The sequence below is a fragment of the Bombina bombina genome, chromosome 2 (genome assembly GCF_027579735.1).
Source record: "Bombina bombina isolate aBomBom1 chromosome 2, aBomBom1.pri, whole genome shotgun sequence".
Taxonomy (NCBI): Eukaryota; Metazoa; Chordata; class Amphibia; order Anura; family Bombinatoridae; genus Bombina; species Bombina bombina.
In genome coordinates, this window is record NC_069500.1 from 789,296,039 (window position 1) to 789,308,991 (window position 12,953).

Genomic DNA, 12,953 nt, shown 5'->3' on the forward strand with positions numbered 1-12,953 from the left:
TCACTCCCTTGCCTGTCCTGGGACAGACATACTGATTTGCTGCTTAGAAGTCCTTTACAATGGGATGTGGCTACTGATGAATTTTTGAGGCAAAATATCTTTCTTTTTTACATAGAGATATTCATATTTATAGAACAAGTCAAAAGGGTGTGTAAGCTGTTAATAAGCTAAACCAGAATGGCCTATCTCCTAATTGCACTTCTCACAATTCGTGCAATCAATTCTAAGGGAAATCAAAACAAAGGTTGGAGATGGCGCCAGAGGCTATCTGGTGGTGAATAATTAAATTTAAGAAATATCAAAATAAACTTCAAAAAAAGGACCATAAACATATAAAAATGTGACTCAAAGTGTAATAGAAACTTTCGTGGTAGTAAGGCAATCCACTGATTAAATAAATAAATTAAATTTAATAAAGCAATAAATAGAAAAACTGTTATTACACTTCTGTTAAAATAACATTTAATATATTGCAATATGTTCATGAAACCAAATGATACTAATATCTAAAATTAGAGAAGCACTAATCATTTAGATAACAATTCAGTGACATCTAAATGTTAAAATGGTTAAAAAGCTAAACAATAAGCTAATTTAATGCACATTAAGCTGTTATGAACCGGGTTACATAAACCTGTATGAACGACTACAAATGCTGGTTGTTAGATTCAGATAGGCACTGTGTTCTGATATGGATGAATAGTCTTTTGATTAAGCAAAACTTGAGATCAACAATGTGGTCCTTACGGTGCAGATCAAACTAAAAACTGAGATTCTTCACCCCCACTCATGAGGGTCTTTCAAGTAACACAGTCAGTTGTAGGCACTTACCCGGAGCTCCGGTGTTAGGGGCGGACCTCTTTACTCCGCTCACCTGTAACGCTCCTTTCCCACTCGATAATGCCTTCACATGTAATTAGAAACTAAGTATTGCTTCAAAGTGTGCACACTTCCTTGAGAAAATGCTCCTACCGCTTTCGCTCAGTACCTGGGTCAATCAACTAGGTTCTGGCGCTGCGGTCCTGGGAGCTTGTCGGGTCTGTGTCCTTTCCAAAGTAAGCCGGATGCCGGTATGGTCTACGCGTTTCAGCTCACCAGGGAGCCTTTGTCAAGATACCTTCCGATCCTCAGACCTCAAGTTTATGAAGCCTCAACACTAGCCATTCAGCTATTGGCTATTTATTCAGTTCTCATACTATCTAGATCTTTAGAAGGTTAGAATCTGTAGTTTATTGGTATTTTCATTGGACATATATTATTATGTATAAAACAATTAGAACATTAATAAATATAGGAGTAAGCTATGACCACCAAAGCCACTAAAGCCTATTTAGTAAGCGTTATTTATAAAAAGCTAAGTTAATAGAACCCCATGGAAAAAGATATAAGGTATTTATCTCATCTATTAAGCAAGTCGATATTTTCTCAATTTACAATATATTTGGCTCTATTAGCAAAGCCAAATAGTGTATATATTTCATGTAAATATCAAAACTATCACTACTGGGCAAGGGGACTATCTACCAAATACTCACCCCAGTTAATAAAAGGTACTTATTAAAGCCAAAGTGGACTTTGCCAATTCTAAAAAACGCCTTGACCTCTAGAACACCAGGAGAAACGACCAATGTCACAGGGAGCTCAATTTCTGACCCCTAGTTTCTGCACCGTAAGGACTACATTGTTGATCTCAAGTTTTGCTTAATCAAAAGACTATTCATCCATATCAGAACACAGTGCCTATCTGAATCTAACAACCAGCATTTGTAGTCGTTCATACAGGTTTATGTAACGCGGTTCATAACAGCTTAATGTGCATTAAATTAGCTTATTGTTTAGCTTTTTAACCATTTTAACATTTAGATGTCACTGAATTGTTATCTAAATGATTAGTGCTTCTCTAATTTTAGATATTAGTATCATTTGGTTTCATGAACATATTGCAATATATTAAATGTTATTTTAACAGAAGTGTAATAACAGTTTTTCTATTTATTGCTTTATTAAATTTAATTTATTTATTTAATCAGTGGATTGCCTTACTACCACGAAAGTTTCTATTACACTTTGAGTCACATTTTTATATGTTTATGGTCCTTTTTTTGAAGTTTATTTTGATATTTCTTAAATTTAATTATTCACCACCAGATAGCCTCTGGCGCCATCTCCAACCTTTGTTTTGATATTCATATTTATAGTCAGCTTTTTACAGCAATGCTGCATCACTTTCAAGTGTTTCAACATTTGGGTATCATGGCCCTTTAAATATGATGATTTAGATTGTTGCTTTTATTAGCGATATTTCAGTGCTTTTTTTTTCAATTCAGATCTTAGGAGCATAGAGAACTCCTTTCTTTACTTTGATTGTGTTTTGCAACAGTCGAGTGCAAGCATGGGCGTCCGCAGAAACTTTTCCAGGGAGGGGCAAAAAAATAAACTGCCCTAAGCAAAAACAGAATTTATGCTTACCTGATAAATTACTTTCTCTTGCGGTGTATCCAGTCCACGGATTCATCCTTACTTGTGGGATATTCTCCTTCCCTACAGGAAGTGGCAAAGAGAGCACACAGCAGAGCTGTCCATATAGCTCCCCCCTAGCTCCACCCCGCAGTCATTCGACCAAAGGTTAAGAAGCCAAAGGAGAAACCATAGGGTTCATTGGTGACTGTAGTTTAAATTGCCAGGGCGGGCCGTGGACTGGATACACCACAAGAGAAAGTAATTTATCAGGTAAGCATAAATTCTGTTAAATTCTGTTTTCTCTTGCAAGGTGTATCCAGTCCACGGATTCATCCTTACTTGTGGGATACCAATACCAAAGCTTTAGGACACGGATGAAGGGAGGGAACAAGTCAGGTAACCTAAACGGAAGGCACCACTGCTTGCAAAACCTTTCTCCCAAAAATAGCCTCCGAAGAAGCAAAAGTATCGAATTTATAAAATTTGGCAAAAGTATGCAGTGAAGACCAAGTCGCTGCCTTACAAATCTGTTCAACAGAAGCCTCATTTTTGAAAGCCCATGTGGAAGCCACTGCTCTGGTAGAATGAGCAGTAATTCTTTCAGGAAGCTGCTGGCCAGCAGTCTCATAGGCCAAACGGATGATGCTTTTCAGCCAAAAGGAAAGAGAGGTAGCAGTTGCTTTCTGACCTCTCCTCTTACCAGAATAGATAACAAACAAAGAAGATGTTTGTCTGAAATCCTTAGTTGCTTGTAAATAGAACTTTAAAACACGAACTACATCAAGATTATGCAAAAAACGTTCCTTCTTCGAAGATGGGTTAGGACACAGAGAAGGAACAACTATTTCCTGGTTAATATTTTTGTTAGAAACAACTTTAGGAAGAAAACCAGGTTTGGTACGCAAAACTACCTTATCTGCGTGGAACACCAGATAAGGTGAATCACACTGTAAGGCAGATAAGTCTGAGACTCTTCGAGCAGAAGAGATAGCTACCAAAAACAAGACTTTCCAAGATAACAACTTAATATCTATGGAATGTAAAGGTTCAAACTGAACCCCTTGAAGAACTGAAAGAACTAGATTTAGACTCCATGGCGGAGCCACAGGTTTATAGACAGGCTTGATTCTGACTAAAGCCTGTGCAAACGCTTGAACGTCCGGTACCTCTGCCAGACGCTTGTGCAAAAGGATAGACAGAGCAGATATCTGTCCCTTTAAAGAACTAGCCGACAATCCTTTCTCCAAACCGTCTTGGAGAAAAGACAATATCCTGGGAATCCTAATCTTACTCCATGAGTAACCCTTGGATTCACACCAACAAAGCTATTTCCACCATATCTTATGGTAGACTTTCCTGGTGACAGGCTTTCTAGCCTGGATCAGAGTATCTATAACTGACTCAGAAAAACCACGCTTTGAAAGAATTAAGCGTTCAATCTCCAAGCAGTCAGACGTAGAGAAGCTAGAAACACAATTTGAAAAAAACGTTACTGTGCCTTTAAGAAATAAAAAGAGCACACAACTTTACAAAACAGTGAAAAATGCACCAATCACAGTATGTACCTAAGGCTTTAATAGGATTGCACAGCAAGTTTCAGAACGATTAACACCTTAATGCCCAAACCGGAGCAGCCTAAAGCCAACAACCGGTTAACAAACTACAGCACCTTGCCACAGATTACTGCTGTGGCCCTACCTTCCCTTAGGGATCAGTTTTGGGGAAATAAAGCTTCTTCTAGGCCCTCAATCAGCAGCTGGACCCTCCATGTGAAGCAGCATGAAACAGTCTCTCAATTCTAAGTGGGCATCAGGGGCACAATCCGATATAGATCGCAGTTTGCGGCGCAAGCGAGGGAACCGGCGTCGCCCGCAGTTTCAGCTCGCAACTCGAGCTATCTCATATAAATCGCCGTCAGATGCTAACGTGCCGTAAGTCTGACAAACCAGCGATGTCCAGAAATCTGCGTAAGTACAAATTTCTGGCGTCGCCAGTGACTTGCGGCACGTTAGAAACTGCCGGCGCCTATAATACCTGACTGAAGTCTAAAACACCCGCACTGTCTAACACGCCTCCCTAACATAGCCCGACAAGTCTAACATGCCTCCCTAACATAGCCCGACACGTCTAACCCTCTATCCGCTATCCCCCCTCACTATCCTAACAATAAAAAAGCTATTAACCCCTAAACCGCCGCTCCCGTATCCCGCCGCAACCTAATAAAGTTATTAACCCCTAAACCGCCGCTCCCGTACCCCGCCGCCAGCTATATTATATCTACAACCCCCTAAAGTGAGCCCCTAACACCGCCGCCATCTATATTAAAATTATTAACCCCTAATGTAAGCCCCTTACACCGCCGCCATCTCTATTAAAATGATTAACCCCTAATTTAATCTACCTACCCCGCCGCCAGCTATATTATCTATATTAACCCTAAGTATATTATAGTTAATATAGGTATTACATTATATATATTAACTATATTAACCCTAATTATATTAGGGTTAATATAGTTAATATAGTTACTATAGTATTTATATTAACTATATTAACTCTATCTAACCCTAACTAAATTTATATTAAATTAATCTAATTCATTTATAAACTAAAATATTCCTATTTAAATCTAAATACTTACCTATAAAATAAACCCTAAGATAGCTACAATATAATTAATAATTACATTGTAGCTATATTAGGGTTAATATTTATTTTACAGGTAAATTGTTAATTATTTTAACTAGGTATAATAGCTATTAAATAGTTATTAACTATTTAATATCTACCTAGTTAAAATAATTACCCAATTACCTGTAAAATAAATCCTAACCTAAGTTACAAATACACCTACACTAGCAATAAATTAAATAAACTACAAACATCTATCTAAAAATACAATTAAATTAACTAAACTAAATTACAAAAAAAACCAAACACTAAATAAAAAAAAATAAAAAAAAGATTACAAGATTTTTAAGTTAATTACACCTATTCTAAGCCCCCTAATAAAATAATAAACCCCCAAAATAAAAAAAATTCCCTGCCCTATTCTAAATTAAACAAATTTCAAAGCTCTTTACCTTACCAGCCCTTAAAAGGGCCTTTTGTGGGGCATGCCCCAAAGAATTCAGCTCTTTTGCATACAAATACAATAACCCCCCCCCCCATTACAACCCACCACCCACATACCCCTATTCTAAAACCACCCAAACCCCCCTTAAAAAAGCCTAACACTACCCCCCTGAAGATCTCCCTACCTTGTCTTCACCACACCGGGCCGAACTCCTGATCCGATCCGGGCGATGTCTTCCTCCAAGCGGCAAAGAAGAATTCTTCCTCCGGCGACGTCTTCCTCCAAGCGGCAGCAAAGTCTTCATTCTTCCGGCGGCATCTTCAATCTTCTTTCTTCGCTCCGCCACCGCGGAGCATCCATCCCGGCCGACTACTGAACTTCGAATGAGGTACCTTTAAATGACGTCATCCAAGATGGCGTCCGCCGAATTCCGATTGGCTGATAGGATTCTATCAGCCAATCGGAATTAAGTTAGAAAAATCTGATTGGCTGATTGAATCAGCCAATCAGATTCAAGTTCAATCCGATTGGCTGATCCAATCAGCCAATCAGATTGAGCTCGCATTCTATTGGCTGTTCCGATCAGCCAATAGAATGCGAGCTCAATCTGATTGGCTGTTCGGATCAGCCAATCGGATTGAACTTGAATCTGATTGGCTGATTCAATCAGCCAATCAGATTTTTCTAACTTAATTCCGATTGGCTGATAGAATCCTATCAGCCAATCGGAATTCGGCGGACGCCATCTTGGATGACGTCATTTAAAGGTACCTCATTCGAAGTTCAGTAGTCGGCCGGGATGGATGCTCCGCGGCGGCGGATCGAAGAAAGAAGATTGAAGATGCCGCCGGAAGAATGAAGACTTTGCTGCCGCTTGGAGGAAGACGTCGCCGGAGGAAGAATTCTTCTTTGCCGCTTGGAGGAAGACATCGCCTGAGGAAGAATTCTTCTTTGCCGCTTGGAGGAAGACATCGCCCGGATCGGATCAGGAGTTCGGCCCGGTGTGGTGAAGACAAGGTAGGGAGATCTTCAGGGGGGTAGTGTTAGGCTTTTTTAAGGGGGGTTTGGGTGGTTTTAGAATAGGGGTATGTGGGTGGTGGGTTGTAATGGGGGGGGGTATTGTATTTGTATGCAAAAGAGCTGAATTCTTTGGGGCATGCCCCACAAAAGGCCCTTTTAAGGGCTGGTAAGGTAAAGAGCTTTGAAATTTGTTTAATTTAGAATAGGGCAGGGAATTTTTTTTATTTTGGGGGTTTATTATTTTATTAGGGGGCTTAGAATAGGTGTAATTAGCTTAAAAATCTTGTAATCTTTTTTTTATTTTTTGTAATTTAGTGTTTGTTTTTTTTTGTAATTTAGTTTAGTTAATTTAATTGTATTTTTAGATAGATGTTTGTAGTTTATTTAATTTATTGCTAGTGTAGGTGTATTTGTAACTTAGGTTAGGATTTATTTTACAGGTAAATGGGTAATTATTTTAACTAGGTAGATATTAAATAGTTAATAACTATTTAATAGCTATTATACCTAGTTAAAATAATTAACAATTTACCTGTAAAATAAATATTAACCCTAACATAGCTACAATGTAATTATTAATTATATTGTAGCTATCTTAGGGTTTATTTTATAGGTAAGTATTTAGATTTAAATAGGAATATTTTAGTTTATAAATGAATTAGATTAATTTAATATAAATTTAGTTAGGGGTGTTAGGGTTAGATAGAGTTAATATAGTTAATATAAATACTATAGTAACTATATTAACTATATTAACCCTAATATAATTAGGGTTAATATAGTTAATATATATAATGTAATACCTATATTAACTATAATATACTTAGGGTTAATATAGATAATATAGCTGGCGGCGGGGTAGGTAGATTAAATAAGGGGTTAATCATTTTAATAGAGATGGCGGCGGTATAAGTGGATTACATTAGGGGTTAATAATATTAATATAGCTGGCGGCGGTATAGGGGGATTAGATTAGGGGTTAATAATTTTTATATAGGTGGCGGCGGTGTAAGGGGTCAGATTAGGGGATAGATAAGGTAGATGACAGCGGTGTAAGGGGTTTATGCGTTAGGTGTTAGGTTTATTTTAGCAGCCAGTTTAGGGAGTTACGGGGCTCCAATAGTCAGCGTAAGGCTTCTTACGGCTGCTTTTTGTGGCGAGGTGAAAATGGAGTAAGTTTTCTCCATTTTCGCCACGTAAGTCCTTACATTGCATATTGGATACCAAACTGCGCAAGTGTTGGTATACCTGCCTATAGCCCAAAAAACTACGGGCGACGGCAGAAATATACGCGCGTAACTTCTAGGTTACGCCGTATATGTGATACCAAACCCGCGCAAATATTGGCGTCGCCGGCTTTTGCGGGCGACGATTTTTATCGGATGGACCCCCAAGTATCTAATTAAGACTATTCTGGGTCGTGTGTTTCCATCTGTGTAAGTCCTGGCACTTCCTACCCTATGTGCTCGTTCTACCTGAAATGCGTCCCTTTCTGACTGGATCCCTAATAGCTTGGGGAGTGTATCTGTCGCGAATTTTAAAAGGTCCTGGAATTCTCTACTCTCTGGGAGTCCCACTACCCTAACATTATTCCGGCGGGATCTGTCCTCCAGATCTTCCACCTTTAACATAAGGGCCTTGATTTTATCTGTATTTTCCTTCATGTTTATTTCTTGGAGATTTAGTTTATCCTCTGTTTCTGAGACCCTAGACTCTATTTCTGCCATTCTGACTGAAAACTGTCTGATCTCCTGTGATAACTCTGCAATGTCTTTTTTAACTAGTTCAAACTGCGGAAGTAAAAGATCCGCTAGTTGGTTTAGAGTCATTTGTGTGTCTTGATTTGCAGAGGGACTTTCTAGACAGGCCTCACTACCAGCTTCTTGACCTGGTCTCTGTTTCCTATCTTTCCTTGGTGGCATGGCGGGGGACTTATTTTTTGTACTTGATATGTACTTATCCATCAAGACTAGTATTGCCTCTTTCTACAGATGACCACAATGTGTATGCTTCTGTCTAAGACAGAGATAATCTGATTCCTTTTTTCCCCTTTTCCTTTCTCCCTCCTCCTCTCTCTCCTTCTTTCTTTGTCCCTTCTTCTGCTCTCTGCCCCTCTCCTCCCCTTCTCTTTCTTTCCTTTTACTCTCTAATTGGGTTTGTATTTTACTTTATGATCTTATATGCCACCTTCTCTTCTATCTATGAAAGTTCAGTCAGTGAATAATACCCTGTGCCTAAAGAACTATAATAACAAAGTAACGTTAGTAGGTTTTCCACTTATATATAGATTCTGAAGTTGTATTCTCTACTTCTCATCCATGGCCTGTACACCAATGTAATCTGACTTGTGTTTTCTATATGATTCCTTAAATTTGCATAGAGGAGGGCGGAAAAATCTCTCTGTGTGATGCACTTTTTCAGTCTTATACTTCTATCCTGTCTAAGTACTCCAATATTTTAAATTACCCCCCTGGAAATTAGACTGCATGAACCTATTGTGTATTTTCCCAAGAAAAAAAACCCTGATGTTCAACTTTTCTATAGATTGGTGCTTTCTATGATGTATTATCTTTGGTTAACTCTACATTTACACGAAACCATCCATCATTAAGTAAAGGATAGCCAATCAAGCAGAGAAAAGAAAGTATCATATAACAGAAAACAGAGGCTTTTGCTCACTTATATATGAGCAAACCAACAAACAACGTCTTATTTAAACTGTAATAGCAGCATATCTTTAAACCAATATTGTTCCAAGCCTGTGCCCTGATGTTCTTAGTTCTACTTGTATACAAATTTCATTGCTTCAAGCTGCTGGTATTAGGGCTATTGCTGACCAGTCCCTTCAGGGAGGCACACTTTTATGTTAACCCTTAGTTTTCATATAGATGTTGACACCTTTATCAGTCCTGTTGCATCAGGCAAACCCGTTTCCTGCCCTTTATCCACTTTTAAGAGTCTTTATCGTCTGATTTTTAATAAGCAGTTCTTGCAAACTGTAGTTGACCTCTTTTTAACAAGGGCTTTATTGCAGAAAATTTAATCACCTTGACTTTTCATATATATTTACACAGCTACCCTACTGTGGGCACATTTCCTTTTCCTTGATACTAGTTGTAGTCTTTACAGGGGTGGGAATCTATTATACTGACAAAGATTGTCAACCTTGACTTCTTTGAGCACAATCCGGGACATTAATGGCGATTTTAAAATGTATGGATATGTCCGCCACTTACAATAAGCCCAGCTGAAGTAATATGCAGAAATAAAAGTAAAACTTTTGGCTGGCAGATAGCTCCTGGTCTTACAGTGAACCGGCACTTTAAGTTAAACAACAGTCAAATATCAGCATTTTTGATTTCTCTTACTTACCCCCGGACCTCTTCACGGCGTGCTAGGCTCTAGTACCTTCCAGGCGGTTCTTATTGCCGTTTTTTTCCCTCACTCGGGCTATGTGTGCTACTGAATTCCTCCGCGTTCTCTTGCACTCATACACATGCTTCACGCACACTGCCCGTCCCGTGGCAATGATGTCATCAGCCTTCGCCGACTTACATGGGGGTAAGGTATCTCCGCACTTGGCTGTTTCCGCTAGTCCACGGTTCCTTCTTCACCGGTAAGTATTCTTCTGTCAGCTACTGCCGTTTGCCTTTGCTTACTTGGCCGCACTCTGCCTTGATTCGTTCTTCGGCTTTTCCCAGCTGGGCTTACTCCTGGTACCGTTGCGTATAGGGTAACAATCTTTCTCCACTCACCAAGTGTCTTACTGATGTCTCCGATCCCTACCCCGTCTCCTTAGAGTTAGGTGTACCTTTGTTTTTGTCCGCTGCCGCTTAACTGGGCTTTTGTGCAGGCTTTTGTTTATCCATGGTTGTGCCGGGAGCCGGCAAATTTCGGCCCCTTACTCTGTGCTCCTGCCGTTCCCACAGGTATATTTTGTCTCTGCTTCTAAGTCGCCTTTAAAGCTTCTTTAGACTTTTGGACTTCTTCCACCACATTCAATCCCCCCAAGCAGGGTACTTCGTTACCCCAGCAATAGGGCACTGTGGCTGGGTGTCTGCTGGTATATTGCTCCACAGGTCCGGGAGCTTAGAGCACGCACACCTGCACACCTGTGTCCACGCTCCACCCACAGGAAGTCCCAAGGGTACTAATGATGTTCTCTCGGCTAAAAATATTGGCCACTACTCTATACTCATCTTACTTGACCTCTCAGCTGCCTTTGACACAGTTGACCACCCTCTCCTCTTACAGACCCTTAGCTCTTTTGCCCTCTGTGACACTGCTCATTCCTGGATTCACTCCTATCTTTCTCACGGGTCTTTTTCTGTATCATTTGCCGGCGACTCCACCTCTCCAATGCCTCTGTCTGTTGGAGTACCTCTACTCTTCTCCATTTATACTTCTTGGCTGGGTAAACTTATCAACAGTTATGGCTTCAAATATCACTTCTATGCTGACGACACCCAGATCTACCTCTCCACCCCTGCTCTCTCTCCCTCTGTCCTTTCTCATGTCAGTGACTGCTTATCTGGTATTTCTTCCTGGATGGCCTCTCACCACCTAAAGATTAACATGTCCAAGACTGAGCTCCTTCTTATCCCCGCCTCAAGCTCTACACAGACTTGTGACTTCTCTATCCCTGTTGATAGCATCACCATTTCCCCATCGACCCAAGTCCGCTGCCTCAAAGTTACACTTGACTCAAATCTATCCTTCGTCCCCCATATCCAATCGCTTTCTACATCCTGCCGCAACCATCTATGCAATATTTCCAAGATTCAATCTTTTCTGTGCGCTAACACCATAAAGCAAATAATCCACTCCCTTGTTATTTCCCGACTTGACTACTGCAATAACCTACTTACTGGCCTTCTTCTTTTCCGCCTCTCCCCCCTTCAATCCATCCTAAATGCCTCTGCCAGGCTGATCCACCTTTCCCGTCGCTCTGCATCTGCTGCACCTCTCTGCGAGTCCCTTCATTGGCTCCCCATTCACAGCAGAATTAAATTAAAAATTCTCACCCTTGCATACAAAGCACTCACCAACACCGCTCCCCTCTACCTATCCTCTCTAATCAACAAGGATACTCCAGCCCGCCCACTAAGATCCAACGATGACCTGCTCCTTGCATCTGTGACTATCACCTGCAGGACTTCTGTCGTGCAGCACCTACCCTCTATTACACTCTCCCTCATGCTGTCAGGCTTTGTCCTAATCTTTCTTACTTTTAATGCTCTCTGAAGACTTTTCTGTTCATAGAAGCCTACCACCCAACTCAATAATAAATTAATTTATCTTACCTAACAACATTTCCCTCATCTAACTCTGCATTAACATCTTTCTCAATCTTGCAATCCTCACCTCCTGTTTCTCAACCTCCTACCCTTCTAGGTTGTAAGTTCCCATGGGAATAGGGCCCTCAATTTCTCTTGTATGTGTTTGTAAATTTTGTCCTGTCTCTTACAAGTTTTATATTATTGTTTTATTTAAATTAATTGTATCTATGGACAGCGCTGCGAAAATATGTTGGTTCTTCATAAATAAAGTATAATAATAAATAATAAACTACCAATAGCCCTTAAAAGGGCCTTTTGTAGGGCATTGCCCTAAGTTAAACAGCACTTTAACCTTAAAAAAGTTACCAAATCCACCTAAAAGTAAACCCCCAACCAAACCAATCGCCTAAAATAAAAAAAAAAGAACTCTAAAAAATCCTAAACTCCTCATTGGGGTTAATAAGTTTAATATAGTGTTTGCGATGCGAGAGGGCGGCGGTTTAGGGGTTAATATGTATTTTATGGGTGTTAGTGTACTTTGTAACAGTTTTGTTATGAGTTTTGTGAAACATTTTTGTTTCACAAAATCCATTACTACTGCTCTCAGATGGCAGTATGGATCGTGTTGGTATAGGCTGTAATGCAAGCATTTTAGCCAGACCGCACAACCTTTAATACGGCGCTATGGAAAATCCCGCACTCAAACGTCATTTATTTGAGTGCGGAATGGACGTTGCGTTACAGGCCAAAATGCTTGCGGTATAGCTATACCGCCGCGACTCATAATATGCGTTCCTGGCCATTCCAGCGTAATGGCCAATTTTTCAGCATTACAAGCTGTACCGCAAACCTCAAGATATTAAAATTTGCATATTTTTCATTAAAAACGAATTAGTGAACTGTGCATGCTAATCATCCAAACAACCTCTTTATAGTTGTATAATTCTGCCATATTTTATAGAATTAATAACCTCAGATTGGTACAAACTTAAGAAGGATGGGGTGTAGCCTGCAAAATAGTATTGGGGTTAAGATCTAAAAATGTATTTGCATCTAGGGGGATTCAGATGATGTCATGATTTTAAATTTAGCTGGATAGAGCAGAAATGTCTTTGCAC